Source organism: Benincasa hispida, chromosome 4 (genome assembly GCF_027475165.1).
Source record: "Benincasa hispida cultivar pf3 chromosome 4, pf3_genome.v1.1, whole genome shotgun sequence".
Classification (NCBI taxonomy): domain Eukaryota; kingdom Viridiplantae; phylum Streptophyta; class Magnoliopsida; order Cucurbitales; family Cucurbitaceae; genus Benincasa; species Benincasa hispida.
Genome location: NC_143481.1, coordinates 39,756,450 through 39,777,653, shown reverse-complemented (window position 1 = coordinate 39,777,653; position 21,204 = coordinate 39,756,450). Strand labels below are relative to the sequence as shown.

The 21,204-nt window shown below is 37.5% G+C and overlaps 1 non-coding gene across 1 annotated transcript; it reads right to left on the bottom strand.

The window, feature by feature from the left end:
* Positions 1 to 589: 589 nt before the first annotated feature.
* Positions 590 to 696, bottom strand: LOC120076962 (small nucleolar RNA R71). The gene has a single exon (XR_005481706.1). It is a non-coding gene; the product is annotated as a small nucleolar RNA R71 (small nucleolar RNA).
* Between the last annotated feature and the right edge of the window lie 20,508 nt (positions 697 to 21,204).

The window sequence follows — 21,204 nt, the reverse complement described above, 5'->3', positions numbered from 1 at the left end:
ATACATCTAGCTATAAGTCCCTGAGTTCGACCTCGGATCACCCTAGAAACTTGCGTTCACGTTATACTTGGCGTGAGCATAAGAAAACTTGTGACAATAATGCATGGTCATCGCATATAAGAGTAACGCATATTTTCATTCTAACGCATGACCACTGGTGCATGATAACCAACGCATAACTTAAGACATGCATCACATAATTGCGTTCACTAATTTTTTGTCATCACCCATCTGGGACTATGCGTCACCAAATTTGTATGATTTCTCCCCAGGAATCATGGTACCAGCAATGGATAGATCAAGGTTCGAGATGAAGCCAATAATGTTACAAATGATACAAACAACAGTACAGTTTGGTGGACGGCGTGGTGAAGATCTGCACGCCCATCTACGAAGCTTCATTGAAATTTGCAACACGTTTGTGTTCCCTAATATTTTCCCAGAAGAGGTTCGACTCACGTTATTTCCATTTTCGCTATGCGATAAAGCAAGAAAATGGGCTTACTCTCTTGAACCAGGAGAGATAACGTCATGGAAGCAAGTTGTGGAGAAGTTTATGAAGAAGTACTTCCCTCCCACAGAAAATGCCAGAAGGAGGAAACCGATCACCAATTTTGAACAAGAAGAAGATGAATCGCTCAGTGACGCATAGGCGAGATTCAAGAGACTAGTACGCAACTGCCCACACAATGGATTGCCAGATTGCATCCAAATGGAGATTTTTTATCATGGACTGAACTTTGCATCACAGACAGCTGCCAATGTGGCAGCAGCAGGAGGTCTGTTGGACAAAACATATGATGAAGCAAAGAATATTCTTGATTGCATCTCGAAAAACCACGAAGATTAGCAAGAAAGCGATCAAAGAACGAAGCTCATAGAAGGTAATGCGAGTAATGGTGCCATCACATCATTACAAAATCAGATGAATGTGATGATAAACTTGTTGCAAGGCATCGCAATAAACAATTTAGGAACTCAAAATAGGCAAGTCAATGCGATAGAGCAAACAAGCACCAGCTGTGTCATGTAAAGAATCACATTCTTTTGAGGAATGCCCATGAAATCCTCAATCAGTTTACTTTGTCAAAAACAATCTTTTTTTCAAACACTTACAACCCAAGGTGGAGAAATCACACTATTTTTTATTGGAAGAACAACCAACAGCAAGGCAGTCAGCCTGTGGCTCAGAGAGAGGGACCGTCAGGATTTTCCATAGAACTAATGAACAACAACAAGCTAGCAGTTCTTAAACACCATCCTCATCATCCCTGGAAAACTTGTTGAAGCAATACATCGAAATGAAATAGTCCTTCAAAACCAAGCTACATCCATCCGCAATTTTAAAATTCAAATGGGAAAAATTGCGGAAGAGCTAAAAAACAGACCCCAAGGGACATTGCCTAGCTCAACTGAGCTTCCACACAATCCATGGAATACAGGGAAAGAACACTGCCAAGCAGTCACCCTAAGAAGTGGAAAGGCAGTGATAGAAGTCAGAAAGAAGCCTCGCAAGACCGAGTCAAAGGAGCAACCTGCGATTGAATCAAAGAAATCTCTATCGCAGACTGAATCAAAGGAGTCCGAAACTATGGAACCAGAAGATGCAATCACCTCTAAGCCTCCAGACCATGAAACATTGAAAGTATAGCTACCTCCATTTCCTCAAAAGACTGAAAAAGAAACATAACGATGAAGGCCAGTACCATCGCTTCCAAGAAATATTGAAACAATTGTACATCAATATTCCATTCACAGAAGCGATAGAGCAGATATCGGTGTATGCCAAATTTTTTAAGGACATTGTCTTGAAGAAGAGAAGCACGGGAAGATTCGCCACGGTGGCATTGACAAAAGAATCCAAAACTATAATCCCACCAAAGATGAATCACTCAGGTAGTTTCACAATACCTTGCTCAATAGGAGGAATCTATATTGGTCAAGCATTATGCGATCTTGGGGCAAGCATAAACTTAATGCCCCTTTCAATCTTCAAAAGATTGAATGTAGGATAGCTGACACCTACAAGGTGACTCTTCAACTCGCTGACAGATCTTTGGTGCACCCTGAAGGGAAATTAAAGGATGTCTTGGTAACAATAGATAGATTCATTCTACCTACAGACTTCATTATCTTAGATTATGAGGCGAATAAAGATGTTCCAATCATATTGGGACGACCATTCTTGTCTATTGATCGTGCTCAAATAGATGTGCACAAGGGAGAAATCACAAAGCATCAACGGAAAGAAGCTCAGGTTCAATATTATCAGGGCAATGAAGTTCCCAAATGAGGAAGGCTTATCAGATTCCGATGATGAACACGCTTGCATTGAAGATTAGGAGTCCGAGGAAGAAAATATAGAAAGAGAGGATGCGGCCGCATCCATAGAGACTTACCATGCATAACAGAGATATTAAAGGATGAGGAAATGCTGAATTTGGATGAAGAAAGAAAAGCACAAAAACCCTCTTTAGAGCAACCACCTACACTGGAACTAAAACTCTACCAACCCATTTGAAGTACGTATTTCTCGGCCAGAATGAAACCTTACCAGTCATCATATCCTCTGCATTACCTGAAGAAAAAGAGACCACGTTGCTTAGTGTTTTAAAGAAATATATTAGAGCAATCAGATGGACGCTCGCAAATATCAGAGGTATTAGCCCGACGTATTGTATGCATCGAATCCTGCTTGAGGAAAATTAGAAGGGCTCGATAGAACCTCAACACAGACTGAACCCTACGATGAAAGAGGTTGTTAAGAAAGTAATCATCAAATGGTTAAATGCCGACATTATCTATCCTATCATAGATAGCACATGGGTCAGCCCCATGCAGTGTGTTCCCAAAGAGGGTAGGATGACAGCAGTACTAACGCAAACAACGAATTGATCCCCATGAGGACCGTCATGGGTTGCCAGATTTGTATGGACTACAGGAAACTCAACGCGGCAACAAAGAAAGATAATTTCCCCTTGCCTTTCATTGATCAAATGCTAGACCAATTAGCAGGGGATGATTATTTCTGCTTCCTTGATAGGTACGCAGGTTATAAACAAATTATGATCGCACCGGAGGATCAAAAAAAGACCACGTTCACATGTCCATATGGAACGTTCGCCTTTCGTCGCATGCCTTTTGGATTATCCAATGCTCGTAATACGTTTCAAAGGTGTATGATGGCAATCTTCCCCGAGTACCTTGAAGACTCAGTTGAAATCTTTGTGGATGATTTCTCAGTCTATGGGCAAACATATGAAATTTGTCTGCAAAACCTAGAGAGAATACTGAAAAGATGTGAAGAAACTAATCTGGTGTTGAATTGGGAAAAGTGCCATTTTATGGTCAAATAAGAAATTGTGCTCGGGCACAAGGTTTCAAAGAATGGGTTAGAGGTGGACAAAGCAAAAATTGAAGCTATAGAAAAACTTCCACCTTCAACGAATATGAAAGCTTTAAGGAGTTTCCTAGGACCACGGGGTTTTACAGAAGGTTTGTGAAGGACTTCTCTAAAATCGCTCGACCTTTGAATGCGTTGTTAGAAGCTGATAGACCTTTTGATTTTGATTCACACTGCCTCATTGCATTCAAAATATTAATGGACGCTTTGACTACAGTGCCAATTCTGATCGCATCTGATTGGGCAAAGCCATTCGAACTGATGTGCGATGCCAGCGGATATGCAATGGGGGTAGTCTTGGTACAAAAAGTAAAGACAATGTTACACCCCATCGCATGCTAGCAAAACATTAAACTCCAAGTAGGTGAATTACACCACCACCGAGAAGGAACTTTTAGCGGTAATTTTTGCGATTGAAAAATTCAGAACTTACTTGTTGTGGTCAAAAGTGATAGTCTACACAGACCACTCGACGATAAGATATTTGATGACCAAAAAAGATGCGAAGCCTAGACTAATCTGATGGGTTCTCTTACTCCAAGCATTTAATATGGAAATAATCGACCGAAAGGGAACAGAGAATCAGGTCGCTGACCATTTATCGTGATTAGAGAATCCAGAAGTGGATCGCATCCAGTCAGAGGTGAACACCTCATTTCCTAATGAACAATTGCTTAAGATTGAAGAACTACCCAGGTACGCAAATATTGTCAACTTCTTGATTTGCAAACAATTCCCTAAAAACTACACATCCCATCAAAATAAAAGGCTCATTCATGAATGCAAATTTTACTACTGGGACGATCCGAATCTTTACAAAAGAGTACTAGACCAGATATTGAGACTCTGTGTTCCAGAAATTGCTTTCATCGCATATTGTTTCAATGTCATTGATAACGGACAGAAATGCACGTTATCAAAGTTCTAAGTTCTTAAACAATGTTAGATTGCGTTGATGAAATATGTTAAATTGCGTCCATTAAGCATAAATTCTATAATATTGTGGTCTCATGCGTCCAACGCATTAGAGCAGTTAATCTTTATATTTTTGTGCAAAATATGCATTAACGCAATGCAGAGATTGCAATCACATGAATACATTTGTCGAGCTCAACTTCACCGCAAGACTTTGTGTTGATCGTGCTCACAAACATTCGCCCAAGAAGAATACCGCAACTTGGTCGACGCAACATGGTGGGCGCATCTAGGTGAAAGGATAATTAAGATCGATGGGACAGAAAGCTGATGACAGTCGAATCCAAATTAAGTTGACAGCCGATAACGATCACAAAGTACATTCAGCTTTATCGGTAACAATCATCCGACGTGTCAATCAGGAATTAAAGTTATCCCATCTGTACAACCGGGAGAGAGAAGTCGCCTTTCACCATGGAAACTCTATAAATACCAAGTGCATTCTTCAGAGAAGGGGTTAAGCAGTCGATTACTTCATCACCTTACAAGTTCACATCTCTGCCCATAGTCTTCTTTCATTTTAAGGCGGACGCGATGAAGAAGGTGTGTCGATAGATCGTTCTAGCAAGCTTGAGAATGCATCGGAAGCTCCAAGACAGAGAGAGGGCCGATGCCTGCGGAAGCGGAAAAATTTGTAGATCAGAATAGAGATTCAGTGTAAAAAGCCTCGGTCAGCAAGGAATTGCTACCAGACTCTCTACCTTTATTTTTCATTATCATTTTGTACTCAACTCAGTTATAAGAATGGAATGTCTTTCTCTATATCTGTTCAGACTCTATTATTTATGCATGAGTAGTTAAATTAGTTGAATGGGTTGAGAAGTAGTTAGCTAGCATAATGAGGGAATCTTCATCTTGCGATTGTCTTGCTTATGTATGCTTCATTCATCTATTAGAGATACTCAAGAGGATAGTCTAAAGACAGGATCTAGACTTGGGAAGGTCAGGTCAGAATCTAGGTTTGGAAAAACCATATTAAAACGCATAAACAGGAGATAGGCACTTAGGAATGAGCACTATTTGTTATCCACGCATCGCATGCATCTTAGCAATAAGGTATGATTGTATGCGGTCACCTTGCTTTCATGCATTTTGTATCAATGCATAAGACAAGAGTAGAGACTTAGGGATAAGCTCTATGGACATTTTGCATTCAACACATGCATCATAGACTTAGCAGCATCGCATTTACATTGGGAAATGACTTGTTGTGCATGGTTGTAATATGATCGCAAGGTTTGACGCATTCCCGAGTAACGCTAGCCAAAAGACCTTCTCAACCCGTTCATCACATACTCATTGCATCTATCAACGCAACTATCTTTCTCAATCCGCCGCCTTTATTTACTTCTTTTTCATCAACGCAACAACACATCCATACTTTATTTATTTACTCGGTTACCACAAAGTTTTCATAACATTACCAACACAACTATTTTCACAAGTCCCTATGTTCGACCCTGGACTTACCAGGAAACTCAAAGGAATTTATACTTGAATTTCGCTTGGGAAACTTAAGTGCACAACGTAGTCCATCAACGCATATCATCCATATTTTCACTTAATAAAATAACGCATCAGTCATGAATCACCCTATGGAGGGCATTTTGATGGACAGCGCACAGCAACAAAAGTTTTGCAATGTGGGTATTTTTGGCCCACTCTGTTTAAGGACACACAAGAATACTTCATGAAATGCAATAAGTGCCAACGCACTGGAAGCATTTAAAAAAAATGTGATGCCAATGAACATCATATTGGAGGTAGAGCTATTCAATGTCTGGGGAATAGATTTCATGGGACCATTTCCATCGTCAAATGGTCATAAATACATTCTATTGGCTGTCGACTATGTTTCAAAATGGATTGAAGCTGTTTCATGTGTTGCAAATGATGCGGCAACAGTCTCTAAGTTCTTGCAGAAAAACATCTTCACTCATTTTGGCACCCCCGCGTGCCATAATATGTGACGAAGGGATCCACTTTGTGAATCACATTGTTAGTAAATTGTTGATCAAATATAATGTCCACCATAAGATCGCACCGCATATCACCCCCAAAAAAATGGGCAAGCAAAGGTTTCTAACAGAGAAATCAAGTCAATCTTAGAGAAGGTGGTGAACCCATCACGAAAATATTGGACCATGAAATTGGATGATGCCTTGTGGGCATATCAGACTTCTTATAAGAAACCCATAGGCATGTCACCATATGCGTTGGTGTTTGGAAGGCTTGTCATCTGCCGCTGGAACTAGAATATAGGGTGATGTGGGCAGTTAAGAAACTTAACTTTGATCTTAAGGTTGCAGAAGAAGAGAGAAAACATCAGCTACTAGAACTGGACGAGTGGAGATTACAGGCGTATGAGAATTCCAAAATTTACAAAGAACACACCAAGCGATGACATGATAAGCGTCTTTGTGAGAAAAACCTCAAGGAAGGTCAAAGGGTATTACTGTTCAACTCTAGGTTGCGTCTCTTTCCTTGAAAACTGAAGTCGCATTGGTCCGGGCCTTTCATAACCAAGAAAGTATTCTAGCATGGAGCGATGGAATTGACCAACGAAGATGGGACCAACGCATTTAAAGTGAATGGACAAAAGTAAAGATGTATCATGGAGGAGATTTCCAACGCGAAAAAACCTCCATTGACTTGAAGAAGCCAGAATAAAAAAGAAACACTCAATCCCTGCGATGATAAGCGACATACATTCATCAGGGACGAAGTATATCCTTTTGAGTATCCTTTTTGTTTTTCTTTCAACAAGCTAGTTTAAGTAAAGAATATAAGAGACAACTCCTCTAAAATTCAAGAGTTAAAGTTGAAATTGTCACACAACCGTAGTTAGATGTTCGCATAACACCTGTGGGAACAATGGCACACAACCGTAGTTGGATGTTCGCATGACACCCATGAGAACAAACCAAAACAAAGAGTGTAACCATGATCCGCAGTCTCTAATTGAATGACGCAAAATTTGACCACCGCATCCAGACACATCAAGTTGTTTTTGCAAGAAGAGGTAAACATTCTTTTTAAAATGAGAAAAGCATTTTTTAACAGAGATTTGTAGTATAAAAGAACAAAGTAGGGCTTTTTTATGAATTATCAAGGATAGAAGGAAATTGCATTGTTAAGTAATGTGCCTAGGTGGAGCATTCGAAGCAACCAATCGACGCAAAATTTAGGGTAGGAATTGAACATTATTGTCTTAGTAGAAGATATGCTTGAGGACAAGCATATATCTAAATTTAGGGTGTGAAGTTATTTCTACTGTTTTATTTAGATATTGCGGCCAAAAGGAAGAAAAGTTGCGTCAATTGTATGAAAATTGGCTAAGAAATGCGAGAATTATAAATTGTCGTCAATACACCCACTGACACCATTGCGATGGTAGAAAAGAATATTTCAAGTGTGTTTTGCAGGAAATCAAGCCACCGCATGCATTCAAGGCTCGAGATAAAAAGAACAACGCATCTACGTCATATTGTGCCCATCATTTAGGAATGAAAAGACGACCAATGTAATGACGGCACATGCGACAATCGATCAAGAGCTAAGCGTTCAACGCAATCTCAACCGCATGCGGTAATCAAAAATAACACCACATACATGCAAACGATCGAAGATGTAAAGAGCAACGCAAATGCGGAGGATTCTAACGCGTGTACAGCTGATCGTTGTGCATTTCTAACGGGATTGATTGCGTAACAGAAGTAATATTCACTCCAACATTTTAGAAGCTGCCATAACAATAAAGTAGGGACCACAAGTCAGAGAGTCAAAGCTGAGACTATAAATAGCTCTGGCAATTCCACTGAAAAATAATGCTTGAATACAGAGAAAAGTGTATATACTGATCTGAGAGAGAGACTGGTTAAGCGACTAATCAGAATAGATCTAGGAAGAATTAAGAGATAAGGCCGAGAGGTGAGTCTCCGGGCAAGAATCCTTCCGATCCCTGCCGTCGAAGCTCTGTACGAAGGTCACCTCCACCAAACGAGCAAGCCTGAGAGGGAAGCTCTTCTGTTCATCCATTCCACACACCGGTAAGCAAAACCCCCGTCCAGATCTGTGTCAAGACGTTGACACTCTTCTGTATTTGTTTCTATCTCCTTATCGTTACTTATATTCATCTTCCTAACCTCTATCATTCACACCATGTATCAGACGCTTAATCGTAGTATTAAATGTTATGATCATTTCCATTATCATCTCTTTGTCTATTTTCGTTCCTCCATGTTTCACTTTCTCCATGATGTTTTCTTAATCCCCTGGTAATTAGTAAGAATTAAGCAAGTAAATTAATCTGTGATAAGGAAATAATTCTGTTTAGCTAAGGCATGCTAGACTGCATCTTCACCTGTGAGAGCAGAAGTGAATATGCCATTCCGCCTATCGAAAGAGGGTTGGAAGAATGCATTAACTAAAGCAAGAAGTACTTACAGAGATGGAAGCAACCTTGCGTTCATTACGTTCATCCCTGTTTCACCATAGAGATATGGGAACGCGGCCGATCACCGAGAGGTGTACGCCAAGGGAAAACGGAACCTTAGTTACATCTTTAACGCAATTAATAAACTTGCGATATTTTTACTAGTTATCCTTTCTATTTCTGATTCATCCATAAAGACTTGCCATCGCATACCACGATCCTTTGTATAAACTTCACAGTCAGTCTCGAACTCAGCATCATGTATATCATGTATCTTGTATCTTGCATCACATTAGCTTAAGTTTATTTTCATCGCAATTTATTTTATTAACGCAACTTTAGTTTATCTGCACAATTTTACTTTACCGCAATTTACTTTCCTGTACACACACATTTTTATTAATTGTAAGAACCGATCGTATGTATCACAAATGTAACACATTAATGATAACAATCCCTGTGTTCGACCTCGGATTACTCTGAGAAACTTGCGTTGGAATTATACTTGGTTTCATCGTAAAGAAACTTGTGACAACACATAGCATACTACAAGCATTCCATTAATAACACATACATATAGAAGTAATATCGCATAAAGTGTATATAAGCATAACACTGCATCCACACTCCATCTCCATCTTTCCAAGTCATCAAGTTTATGGCAACATGAGCTTGTATGATTCACATTCATCATTGTCCATGTCCATAGATGCTTAAAGATATAAATTTTGCATTACAAGTTTATGGCGCCATTGCCGGGGATTGCTAACAGTTAGTGTTGAGTACTTTTGTAGTATGTGCAGGACAGATCTCTTTGTACTGGCTCTTTATCGCGGAGAGCAGTCTGACGGTTTATGAGTACTGGAGTGATCTAGAAATTCTAAGCTGACCCAGAGATCAGGTGTATTTTTCGCGCAGGAGCACATTAGAACCAGACTAAGCGCCGGAATTTTAAGACCTACGGTTGAGGAGAATGCAAGGTTTGAGCAATGTGCAACAAAATCTTCATACCTAGTGTGACTCCCGAATGAATTAGATTACATCTCTTCTCGTACACATTACAGGATGATGCAAGGAGGTGAACAATGTCCTTGATGACATTGCACAGGCAAGCTTGATCGCCTGCAGAGGGGATACTATTGCGGTAACTCTGAAAAAATTCCTTCGATCAGCATCCCTATATCTATGTTTAATTGCTTTCCTTACAACTTTTATTTACTGCTTTCTAAAATTACGTTATTTACTGCTTATTAGGATTAGCTTTTAATGCTTTCTGTATTTACCTTCAATTTAATTTCTTTGTGTATTTCCATGTCATGCTTAATATGCATTAGTAGCGTTGTTCTTAAAATTTCTGTGAATGACTTAACAAAATGATGAACACCGCAACGTCTCCTTGACTTGCTTATTGATGAATTAAAAAGGAAAAAAATTTGGTATGCAACGCGATGATGGGTGCATTTCATGATAACAGATACACTTTGCATCCATTATACCCAAATGCATTCCGTTGAGGGGTGTGTTGTGCTCGTATGTATTGTTAGCCCGTCCTTAGCGAAAACACACTATGTTGAGGTAGTGTTGCACTGGTAGAAATACCGTGCGCCCGTCCTCCAGAACTGCGTTGAGTTAAGGGGTGTGTTGCGGTGATACATGCATTGTTGCCCGTCCTCAGCAAAAATGTATTTGCGTTAATGGAAGCGTGGTGTTAATTTTTAATCGTGCACCCGTCTGAATAAAAAACATAAGATAATTTCATTCATTATTTTCTAAGTAAAGGAGCTGATTCTTTGATTCTTTGTATATGATAAAAAAAATTTGTATTGCATTAATTGTAATTCTTTGTATACTTGGTTAATTTTCAATACAACTAAGTAACAATTCTTTCAAGTACACAATAGCCTCTTCTTTATCATCCTTTGTCAATTTTTGCGATATTCTTGATCTTTTACTTTGTGTTATTCATTGTGCTGCCATGATGAGTTATATGCATACACTTAGAAACATTTCCCACACTTTGTATTTTTTAACTAACACTTAGTTAATTCGTAGCTATAGCAATGCTTTACCTGTTATCCTTCGAAATTCTGCTCAAACCTTCTTTTCAAAATTTTGTCTAAGTGTTTGTCTATTCTGTCCAAATAACGCAATGAGGACCTTGCGCATCTCTAAATTTGGAGGTGGGGAAGGTCTGAGCAGATGAGATCAAGTGATGCGATCATTAGCGTTCATTATTATTATAAAAAAAAATTAATTTTCATATAAACTTCAATGTCAACGCAAGGGAAACTCCAAAAACAATCCCAACCTGATAAGAGTTAAGTTGTGAAATGAGCCTGCTCGTAGTTGGATGTTCACATGACACCCGTGGGAGCAAACCAGAACGAAGGTAGGTTTCCAAGAACAACACAATATGAAAAAGAAAAGAAAAGAAAAAAAATGAGAAGAAGAAAAAATAAAAGAATATAAGAGACAACTCCTCTAAAATTCAAAAGTTAAAGTTGAGATTGTCACACAACCGTAGTTAGATATTCGCATGACACCCGTGGGAACAATGGCACACAACCGTAGTTGGATGTTCGCATGACACCCGTGGGAACAAACCAAAACGAAGAGTGTAACCATGATCAGCAGTCTCTATTTGAATGACGCAAAATTTGACCACCGCATCCAGACACATCAAGTTGTTTTTGCAAGAAGAGGTAAACAATCTTTTTAAAACGAGAAAAGCATTTTTTAGTAGAGATTTGTAGTATAGAAGAATAAAGTATGGCTTTGTTATGAATTATCAAGGATAGAAGGAAATTGCATTGTTAAGTAATGTGCCTAGGTGGAGCATTCGGAGAAACCAATCGATGCAAAATTTAGGATAGGAATTGAACATTATTGCCTTAGTAGAAGATATGCTTGAGGACAAGCATATATCTAAATTTGGGGTGTGAAGTTATTTCTACTGTTTTATTTAGATATTGTAGCCAAAAGGAAGAAAAGTTGCATCAATTGTATGAAAATTGGCTAAGAAATGCGAGAATTATAAATTGTCGTCAAGTGTATATAAGAAATGCGAGAATTATAAAAAAGTTGCATCATTAGTATCGCATAAAGTGTATATAAGCATAACATAACATCCACACTTCATCTTCATCTTTCCAAGTCATCAAGTTTATGGCAACATGAGCTTGTATGATTCACATTCATCATTGTCCATGTCCATAGATGCTTAAAGATATAAATTTTGCGTTACATGCAACAGGGTATGGAAATTAATGTTGCCCATCCATGCAATCATTAGCGAGAAGAACTGTTTCGCCTAGAAGTCTATAAATACCCGATGTTACCAAACCAGAGAGACAGAAAACGCGTGAGGGGGCGAGGCGAAGCTGAGGGAAGGGAATCCTTGAGAAGAAATTAATTTTCAAAGAGGTCGAGAGACTGTCGAAAACAACATGAAGAAGAAACACCCAACCCTTGCGAGAGCAAGATTCTACAATTTGAGAAAGAGTTGAAGTGATAGAGCAATGTAAAAAGCCAGAGGAAGCAAGACATTGCTTACCTGGCTTGATACTTCTTACACCATTTATTGTTTTGTACTCAACACTTTGTTTGCAAAAATTGAAACTTCATTTCAATTTATGTTCAGTCTCTCCACACCATGCATTAGTAACTAAATTTGTGAATGGCTGAGAAGTACTTAGCTGGCATGACTTAAGCTATGTCATGCGATCATCTTATCTTATGTATGCTTCATTCATCGTTGAGAGTACTTGAGAGAGTAGTCTAAAGATAGAATCTAGGCTTGAGAGAGTCAGATTAGATCGAATAAGCAAGAGTAGAGACTAGAAATAAGTTTTATCTGCTACATTCCATACACATCGCATGCATCCTAGAAATAGGAAATGTGGCATTATGCATTGAGAAATGTAGTGCTTAATATTTGTGTATAGCATGATCGCATGACTTGTACAAAATCTTAAGAAATGCTAGCTAAATCTCTTCTGAACCCCTTCATCGCATACTTGTTACAACACCACCCTTTCATCGCTCCGCATTTAATTCCATCGCATTAGAGAATCTAAATTAAATCACCATCTACTTCTTTATCACCATCGTAGGATCAGAAAGTCTGTCACATATCTATTTAGTAATCCCTACGTTCGAACCTGGACTTACCAGGACCCTAAGAAGGCTTATACTTGGCCTTTGTTAGGAAAACTTGTATGGTCATCGCATCCACACATCCCTACATCGCATGATAAATCAACGTATTAGATGGGGGTTCCCTATCGCGAGTTGAAGGTGCGTGGATCCAGTTGATGTTCGTATGAACAGGGTTCAAACTTTTAACTCGCGCTTTCGTTTTGAAATGGGGTCAGGGCTTTGCAAGTGACATCAGGCTAGGTGGGCATCACTATCATGAGTGGAAGGTAGTGGATCTAATCGTTCAACTTTTCAACAGTGTATAAATTTGAAGATTGAAATCGAGACAAGGTTTTACTTATGGCATCGGGTTGTGTTTGGATTCCCTATCGCGAGTGATGGTTCGTGGCAACAACCATTAAAAATTGGGATCATCGTGTTGGGGCGTGTCATCGAGTCAAGGATCATTCACCGTCGGGTTGGAAAGTTCAGTCCGACCGCAATGGCCCCTTCGGTGCCTAAATTTCCCTATGACGTAAGCAGAAAGTTAGATGTCATAAATTAGTGGGACAGGTCAAAAAACATAAAAGTTCCCGATAATAGGTCGCCCGTATAAAATCCTCAAGAAAGAAAAGGAAAAAGAGAGAGGGGGAGAAAAATAAAAGAAAAAAGAAAACAAAGGAAAAGAAACCTCAAACATCTTCCTTTTCCTCTCCCTCCCCTCAACTGTCAATTCCCCCCATATGTAATCTTTTGTCCAACATTGGCTAGCGCATGGGTATCCTATTCTTCGGTAGCCTTAGGCCATGTGCAAACATCCAACTTTAGTGACCCATCGTTGTGCGACCTCACCCACATGTTGATGGTGTTACCACAGACCCATCATTAACCTCACTTCTAAAAGTGTTGTGATTATGAAACCCACTAATTTAACTTGCGACACTAGCACCTGCTTTGTTTAGCTTTAAAACAACATTTCTCTCATTTTCGAAAGTTTCAATGCCTTAGTAGCAATGTTTGTCTACATTTCGAATAGTTTAAGTCAACACCCACACTCTGTTTGGTCTAAAATAACATCCACAATTTATTGGTTCTTGTGTTATCAAGTTGTCATTGAGTTTTTCGTCTGCAATTTAGTATCAACCTTTGAGAAGATTTAATTATAATGTAACACCCCGAGTTCTCATAATTCAAATTCTGTATTTTCATAAAATTTGAGGACAATTTTTTTATTTCAAAATTCCGTTTTATTTAATGGGAAGATTTAGGTTTATATCCAATTAATTTAATTTTAAGTTAAGGTCAAGAATTTAAATTTAAATTGGGAAAATTGATTTGATTTTGATTTTTGATTGGAAGAGAAAAAGGGAAGAGTTTTAAAAATATGTGTATTTATTTATTTATATATATATATATATTTGTGCATTTAAGGAATAAAATACAATAAAGGAATAAAATAAAATAATTTTTTTATTTAGAAAACCCTCTCTCTTTCTTCTTCTTCTTTGCGTGAACCCCCTCCCTCCTCCTCGAAACCTTCTTCCAGCTGAAACTCTCAACCGCCGCTCGCCGTAAAATTCGAAGCCTCCTCGGCACGCTGCCGGTCAGACGTGAAGCCCAGCCGCACGTTAGCTTCGCTCGACGTCGTCTGTCAGATCCGTTGAAGTTGCACCGTTTGTTGATCGTGAATCACATCCGTCGGTCACTTCTGCTCAGACTACTTTACCTCCAACCGTTGCTGAAGTCGTGTCGGCCTTCACACGCGAACAAGCCCACCCGAGCCAGGCCACCGCTTCCAACTTCAACTCCAGCCGCTGCTTTCACGCCTAGCCGTCGCGTCGTTTCTTTTAGACGCCACCACCGTCACCGCCCAACCCTGTTCGTCGCCGAAATCTGCCGTGCATCACCGGATTTTTGTTTTGAGTAAGGGATTGATTAATTTTGGGCAAGATTTTTGGATTTTCTTCGAGGGGTTTGATTACCCTTTTGGTTTTGGGTTAAAATTGTTATCTCTTTATGTTTGTACTTTAGACTCAAGGATTGGAGATTTTGAGACGTTGTCATAGGGTTCGAGACCAATTTTAGTGAAAATGGTTGAAGTTTGGTAAGTTTTGTGTGAATAATTGGTTGGTTCTCTTTTGGTTTAGGAAATTTGTGGGAAATTAAGTTGTTAAATATGGGTTTTTGTTTTATGTACATATTGGCCAACAGAATTGAGATTTGGAGTTAATTAGGACCAAGCCACAATTTTAGTATTGTTTCAAGGTCTTGCTTGGCAAAGAAAAGATAAGCTTGCTTTGGTTATTTGGATTTAATTTTGAGGTAAGTAATTTTACTACTGGAACTGGTTTGTGCCAGGCGATAAACTGTAGATTTTATATTGAGGATCCTGAAACTATTTTCGAGGATAATTTTGATTGTTCTGAGGTTGAGTGGACTGTTTAGGTGTAGGATTGTATCAATTGCGGCGGAAGCACAAGGATCATTTAAGCATTCAAATTCACTAATTTTGGCATAATATAAAGCATGCTTCTGCAGAAAAATTGGTTTCAAAACATACCTCTTGTAGAATTTCTTCAAAGATCCTTCTCCAACTGCAATCTTCTCCATATCTTGTTGTAAACTACCTCAAGATCTTCTCCACTATTCTCTTGTCTAGATTGAATTGTGGGACTTAAAACAAACTTGAATCAAGGGATGAAGGAGAAAAGCTCACTACAGCAACCTATGTTGAAGAACCATTCTTCAAACCAAATTTTCTCTCAAAATTCTATAGATTGCATGCTCAATTTTCATCCGATCTTTTCATTATATTGTAGATCAACATGCAAAGAGAAGAGCTGCATGAGCCAGCTCATGCTTGTAGAAGACAAGGCAAATGGTTGCTATATGTGTGAACTAGTTAAGTGATGGATAATGAAAAAACCCATTTTTCCATTTGTATTTTAGTTTTCTTTTCTTTTTTCAATTTTATCCAAAAGTCAAATTTTGATTTTAAAAAAAATCGATTTGATTTTAAAAATGGAAAATTAATTAATTTCATAAATTAATTAATTAATAATAAAACTTAATTAATTTAATATCCAATATTAAATTAATTTTAACACATGTTCATCTTTATATATTTAAATCATATTTAAATATATAAATTCTCCTATTCCGTTTAATTCTAAAATTAAACATATAATTATATCTCATATAATTACTAATTCCCTTAATTCTAATTTGAACGTTTCAAATTAACTTATCACGCTATTCTAGAGCTAGTCTGTTACGAGCTAGTAAGGGGACCTCGCAAACCTATAAATCATGGGCTCCCACGATTCGAGATTAATTGGCTAAACTCATTAGACCAAATTAATCTTCATTCGTTAACTAATGGGTCACTTCACTAAAACACATAGTTGCACTCTTCTCACTGTAGATATATTATGTCCACATGATTTAACCATAATCAGCAAGTTGACTCTTAATAGGTTGTTCTTAATAACAGTTGGGTCAAATATCTATTTTACCCTCGAGATTACGTCTTATTTCTCAAATCCCTACTGATCCTCTAATGAACAACTGGTTTGTGATCCAATCACCAAATCAAACTCTCTCAGCCCAGTGAGAGGGTGGGGCCCCTTGTTCAAGACCTGGATTCAGTACTTGAGAGAACAACCTTTCTCCTATCCCTAAATCGGGTAGGTGTGAACTCCGTTTTACACTCTGTCCCCAGCTATCTATCCGGCTTACCCCTGAAATTGGAGTCTTATTGAGCCGGCGCTGTTGAGCCAACCCTCAACTATGCAAATCTAAGGGCAATCCCGAATAAACAGGAGTTCATAGTTAGCTCATGATTAAGATCGAGTTACCTAGGTCATCTAGGTGAAATAGTCAGTCTTAAATAGTAAACAGCGTTATAAATAAGAGTGACTTATTTCTTGGTTCTGATCTTATGCAAACTCATTACATAGGATGCCCCCACTCCTCATGTCATAACATGTACGAAATAGGATCACATCGTATGTAGCACTTTACAACTCTTTGTAACAACTACAGAGTAGGCCACATCCAATGGTGTTACCTGAATAAGGTACCCAACCTCATTCATGTACCATAGATCATTTTGACTTTTTACTCGAACCTGATCCACTCTTATGTCTCCACATAAAGTTCAAGTACTCATACAATAGTCATGGGTCTTAGTTTATTGGATTTAGACTTTCATACAATTTATGAGATCAATAACAAGTATATTGATAATAGAAAATGTTTATCATTTTACAAACTACAAGTTTTTAGGACAAAACCCAATTTTAGGAAGGATATATGAGCATGTGGTAATATATATGATTATGATTACGTATGGGCTTGATTTAGAATTTTATGAATTATATTAAAATGATGATTGAGTATGACCCTTAAATTATGAGTTAAGTGGCACTCTTACTAGAATGTCTTAAAGTTAAATGAGAATTAGCCATTTGCATATCTATATAGTTATGCGATTTATTTTGAGAATGTATAGATCGTACGATATATTATGAAATCCTGAATACTTGATTGTTTACATGATTTAGTGCATGAAAGTGATGTGCTACAGTTGATCCATTTAAAACTAGATTAAATATGTATGTTGAGGTTAATTAACATGAGGTTAATGAGGAGATTTTAGAGGACTCAGGATTAAGTGAATATTATATGTAATGTGAAGTTAGATGCAATCTCTTTTTCCTTTCCTGACTATGTGATTGCATGAAAGTGATGCATGCCCGAGGACGCTAGTACATGAAAGAGATGTACTAGGGCTGGTGTGTATGAAAGTGATACATACCTAGAGGGTACTGAGGTGTATATAAGAGGTGCACGCTCAGTGGGTTATGTGTATACGAAAGAGGTGTATACATAACCATGTTGGGTTTTATGTCCTAAAACTCATAGTTTGTAAAATGATAAACATTTTCTATAATCAATAAACTTATTATTGATTTCATAAATTGTATGAAAGTCTAAATCCAATAAACTAAGACTCATGACTATTGTATTATGACATGAGGAGTGAGGCGTCCTATGCAATGAGTTTGCATAAGATCGGACCAAGAAATAAGTCACTCTTACTTTATAACCCTATTTACTGTATAATACTGACTATTTCACCTAAATGACCTAGGTAACTCAATCTTAATCCTGAGCTAACTATGAACTCCTGTTTATTTGGGATTACCCTTAGATTTGCATAGGTAGGGGTTGGCTCAACAGCGCTGGCTCAATAAGACTCCCATTTCAAGGGTAAGACTGAATAGATAGTTGGGACATAGTGTAAGGACCCGAGTTCAGGAGGGGTACATGAATGAACCGACTTCACATCCGAATGAGAGGGATCCTGAGGACATGAAAGTATAGTTAAGAAAGACTTAAAAGAATTGAAAGTTACTACCTATACTAACAAGGTGTACCTTCCTTTTCGGTGGCTCAATCATAAGAACTCCAAAGTTAAGCGTGCTAAGCGTGCTTGCTTGGGTCAATCCTATGTTGGGTGACCAATTTTCCTAGGATGCATGTGAATGAGGACAAAGCATGTTGAATGGAACCTCTCCCAATAAGATGTGGTTCGGGGACGAACAATAATTAGAATTAAGGGAATTAGTAATTATATGAGATATAATTACGTGTTTAATTTTGAGAATTAAACAGAATAGGAGAATTTATATATTTAAATATGATTTAAATATATAAAGATGGATATGTGTAAAAATTAATTTAATATTTGAGATTAAATTAATTAATTTCATTTAAAAATTAATTTATGAAATTAATTTCAATTTTCAATTTTTAAAATCAAAATGGATTTTGGAAATATCATTTTTGGTTTTATGATAAAATTGAAAATTTATGAAAAACAAAACATAAATGGAAAAAGTTTATTTTTCATTACCCATCTTTCAACTTGCTCACACAAAAGCATTCACCTTTGCCTTATCTTTCTCCAAGCATGAGTTGCAATTCATGCAACTCTCTCCTTTGCATGTTGATCTGCAATATATTGAAGAGATTGGAGTGAAATTCGGGCATGCAATCAAGAGAAAGTTTTAGAGAAAATTCGGGTTGAAGAAAGGGTTCTTCAACAAGATTGTTGTAGTGAACATTTCTCCTCTATCCCTTGATTCAAGTTTGTTTTTAGTCCCACAACTCAATCTAGAGCACCAAGAGAATAGTGAAGAAGATCTTTAGGTGGTCTGCAACAAGATTTGGAGAAGATTGCAGCTGGAGATCGAGCTTTGAAGAAGTTCTCAAGAGGTATGTCTTGAGACTCACTTGTTTACTACAAGAGCATGCTTTATATTTTGCCAAAATTAGTGAATAAGAGTGCTTAGATGATCCTTGTGCTTCCGTTGTTGCTGATACAATCCTACAAACCATGTGTACGAAAGAGGTATGCATCCCTACATTCATAAAGAGGATCTGGGGTGTACAAAAGAGGTACACACTCAGTGGGTTATGTGTATACGAAAGAGGTGTATACATAATCATGTGTACAAAAGATGTACACACTCAGTGGGTTATGTGTATACGAAAGAGGTGTATACATAACCATGTGTACGAAAGAGGTACACATTAAGTGGGTTAGGTATATACGAAAAGGGTGTATGCATAACCTTGTGTACATAAGAGGTACACATTCAGTGGGTTATGTGTATACGAAAGAGGTGTATGCATAACCATGTGTACGAAAGAGGTACACGTCCCTACAATCATAGAGAGGACCTGGGGTGTACATAAAGGGTGCACTCTAGGGGAAAGGAAAAAGAAAAAAGAGTGAATCATGTAAAAGAAATCTTTAAGGCCCACTAGTAGAGGGTTTCAGTTCATGTTGCATTTATTGGACATAAATGCTTAGCCTGGCCCCGGTAGTGGGGTTAGTTACTGAGTATTTTATGCTCACTCTTTCTCATATTTATGTTTCAAGTAAGAGTAGGGACACGCCGACGAATGACAAGCGGAATTCGTTATCGAGCCACTGGGACCAGTTTTATGCTTCCGCTCATGATGTTTAGATTTCTTTCATGTTTTTCCACTTTCAGTCTTCATGTTTGAAACTTATTGATTAATATTCGTTTCCAAACTTTTACATTTTTCTAGACTCATTAAATTTCTAATTATGATTTATGGGTTCCCTTTCATTTGACTTTTATTTAGTTTTAATGAAAATCTTTTATTTGACTTTATTTATTTAGCATTTATTTCTCTATGAAAGTGTGTCATTTTAAGTTTCATGCATGCATATGTTTAGTAACGGCCTAACTTGAGTTTTAGGGGTCTAATCGTCGTTACGTACAATGTAACTATATTTGAAAAGGTTGTCACAGGCATTTTTGTATGTCCTCCTTGTTAGTGAGGGGAAAATGAACGGAAAGATGAGGGAATAGTTAATTTGGATGGGATGAAGGATGAAAATGGTGAGTTCCTAAAATCCTGATTATTTATGTTTTGAATTCACACGCAAAATGATGAATTTCTTGTGAATGATAGGTTCGTTTGAGCTTTTTTTTGGTTGATTAATGCATGTATAGGGAAGTATGTCGATCATTTCCATCTAATTTAATTAGGTTTATTGGTTCTTGTGTTTCCAATTTGTAATTCGTTTGTAGTTGATTTTTTATTTTTGAAAAAAAAAATGTGACGAGAGGCTTTTTGGATACCGAGTAAAGCTCTTTCTACGTTTTGATTTTTTTGTTTTTCTAGTTGATTCAATTTTTTTATCTATGGTTTCTTTCTTTTTTGTCATCCAATCATTTCTAATTAATAATCCAGACATTCATTTTATTATTCTTCTAATTTAGAATTTTTTTTTTGTCATTTTCACGTATGAAGTTTTAAAATTTGCTATTTCTCATAGTGTATCACAACTGTACACCACCATCATATCAGAGAGAGAATTTTTGTTCGGATGACCCTTCTTTATGGGTTCAAACGAAAATTAACCCAAAGTTAAGAAATAAATAATCTTTTTACTTGTATCCAAAGATGGTTTTTACTTGTATTAGAGAGAGAATTTTAATTTCAAACGAAATTATTACTTTGATCCAAAGATGGTCGCATCAGAAGCGAAGGTCTTGTTCATGCTTCTCACTCATTAATTCTCAATTCACACTTACTTTCTTATTTCTTGAAAGATAAAAAAATATTGAATCCAAAGAAGAATCGGAGGAATCAATTGAAAGAAGAAGAATCGATGGGAGAAGAGGTTACATATTGAAGAAAAATCAAT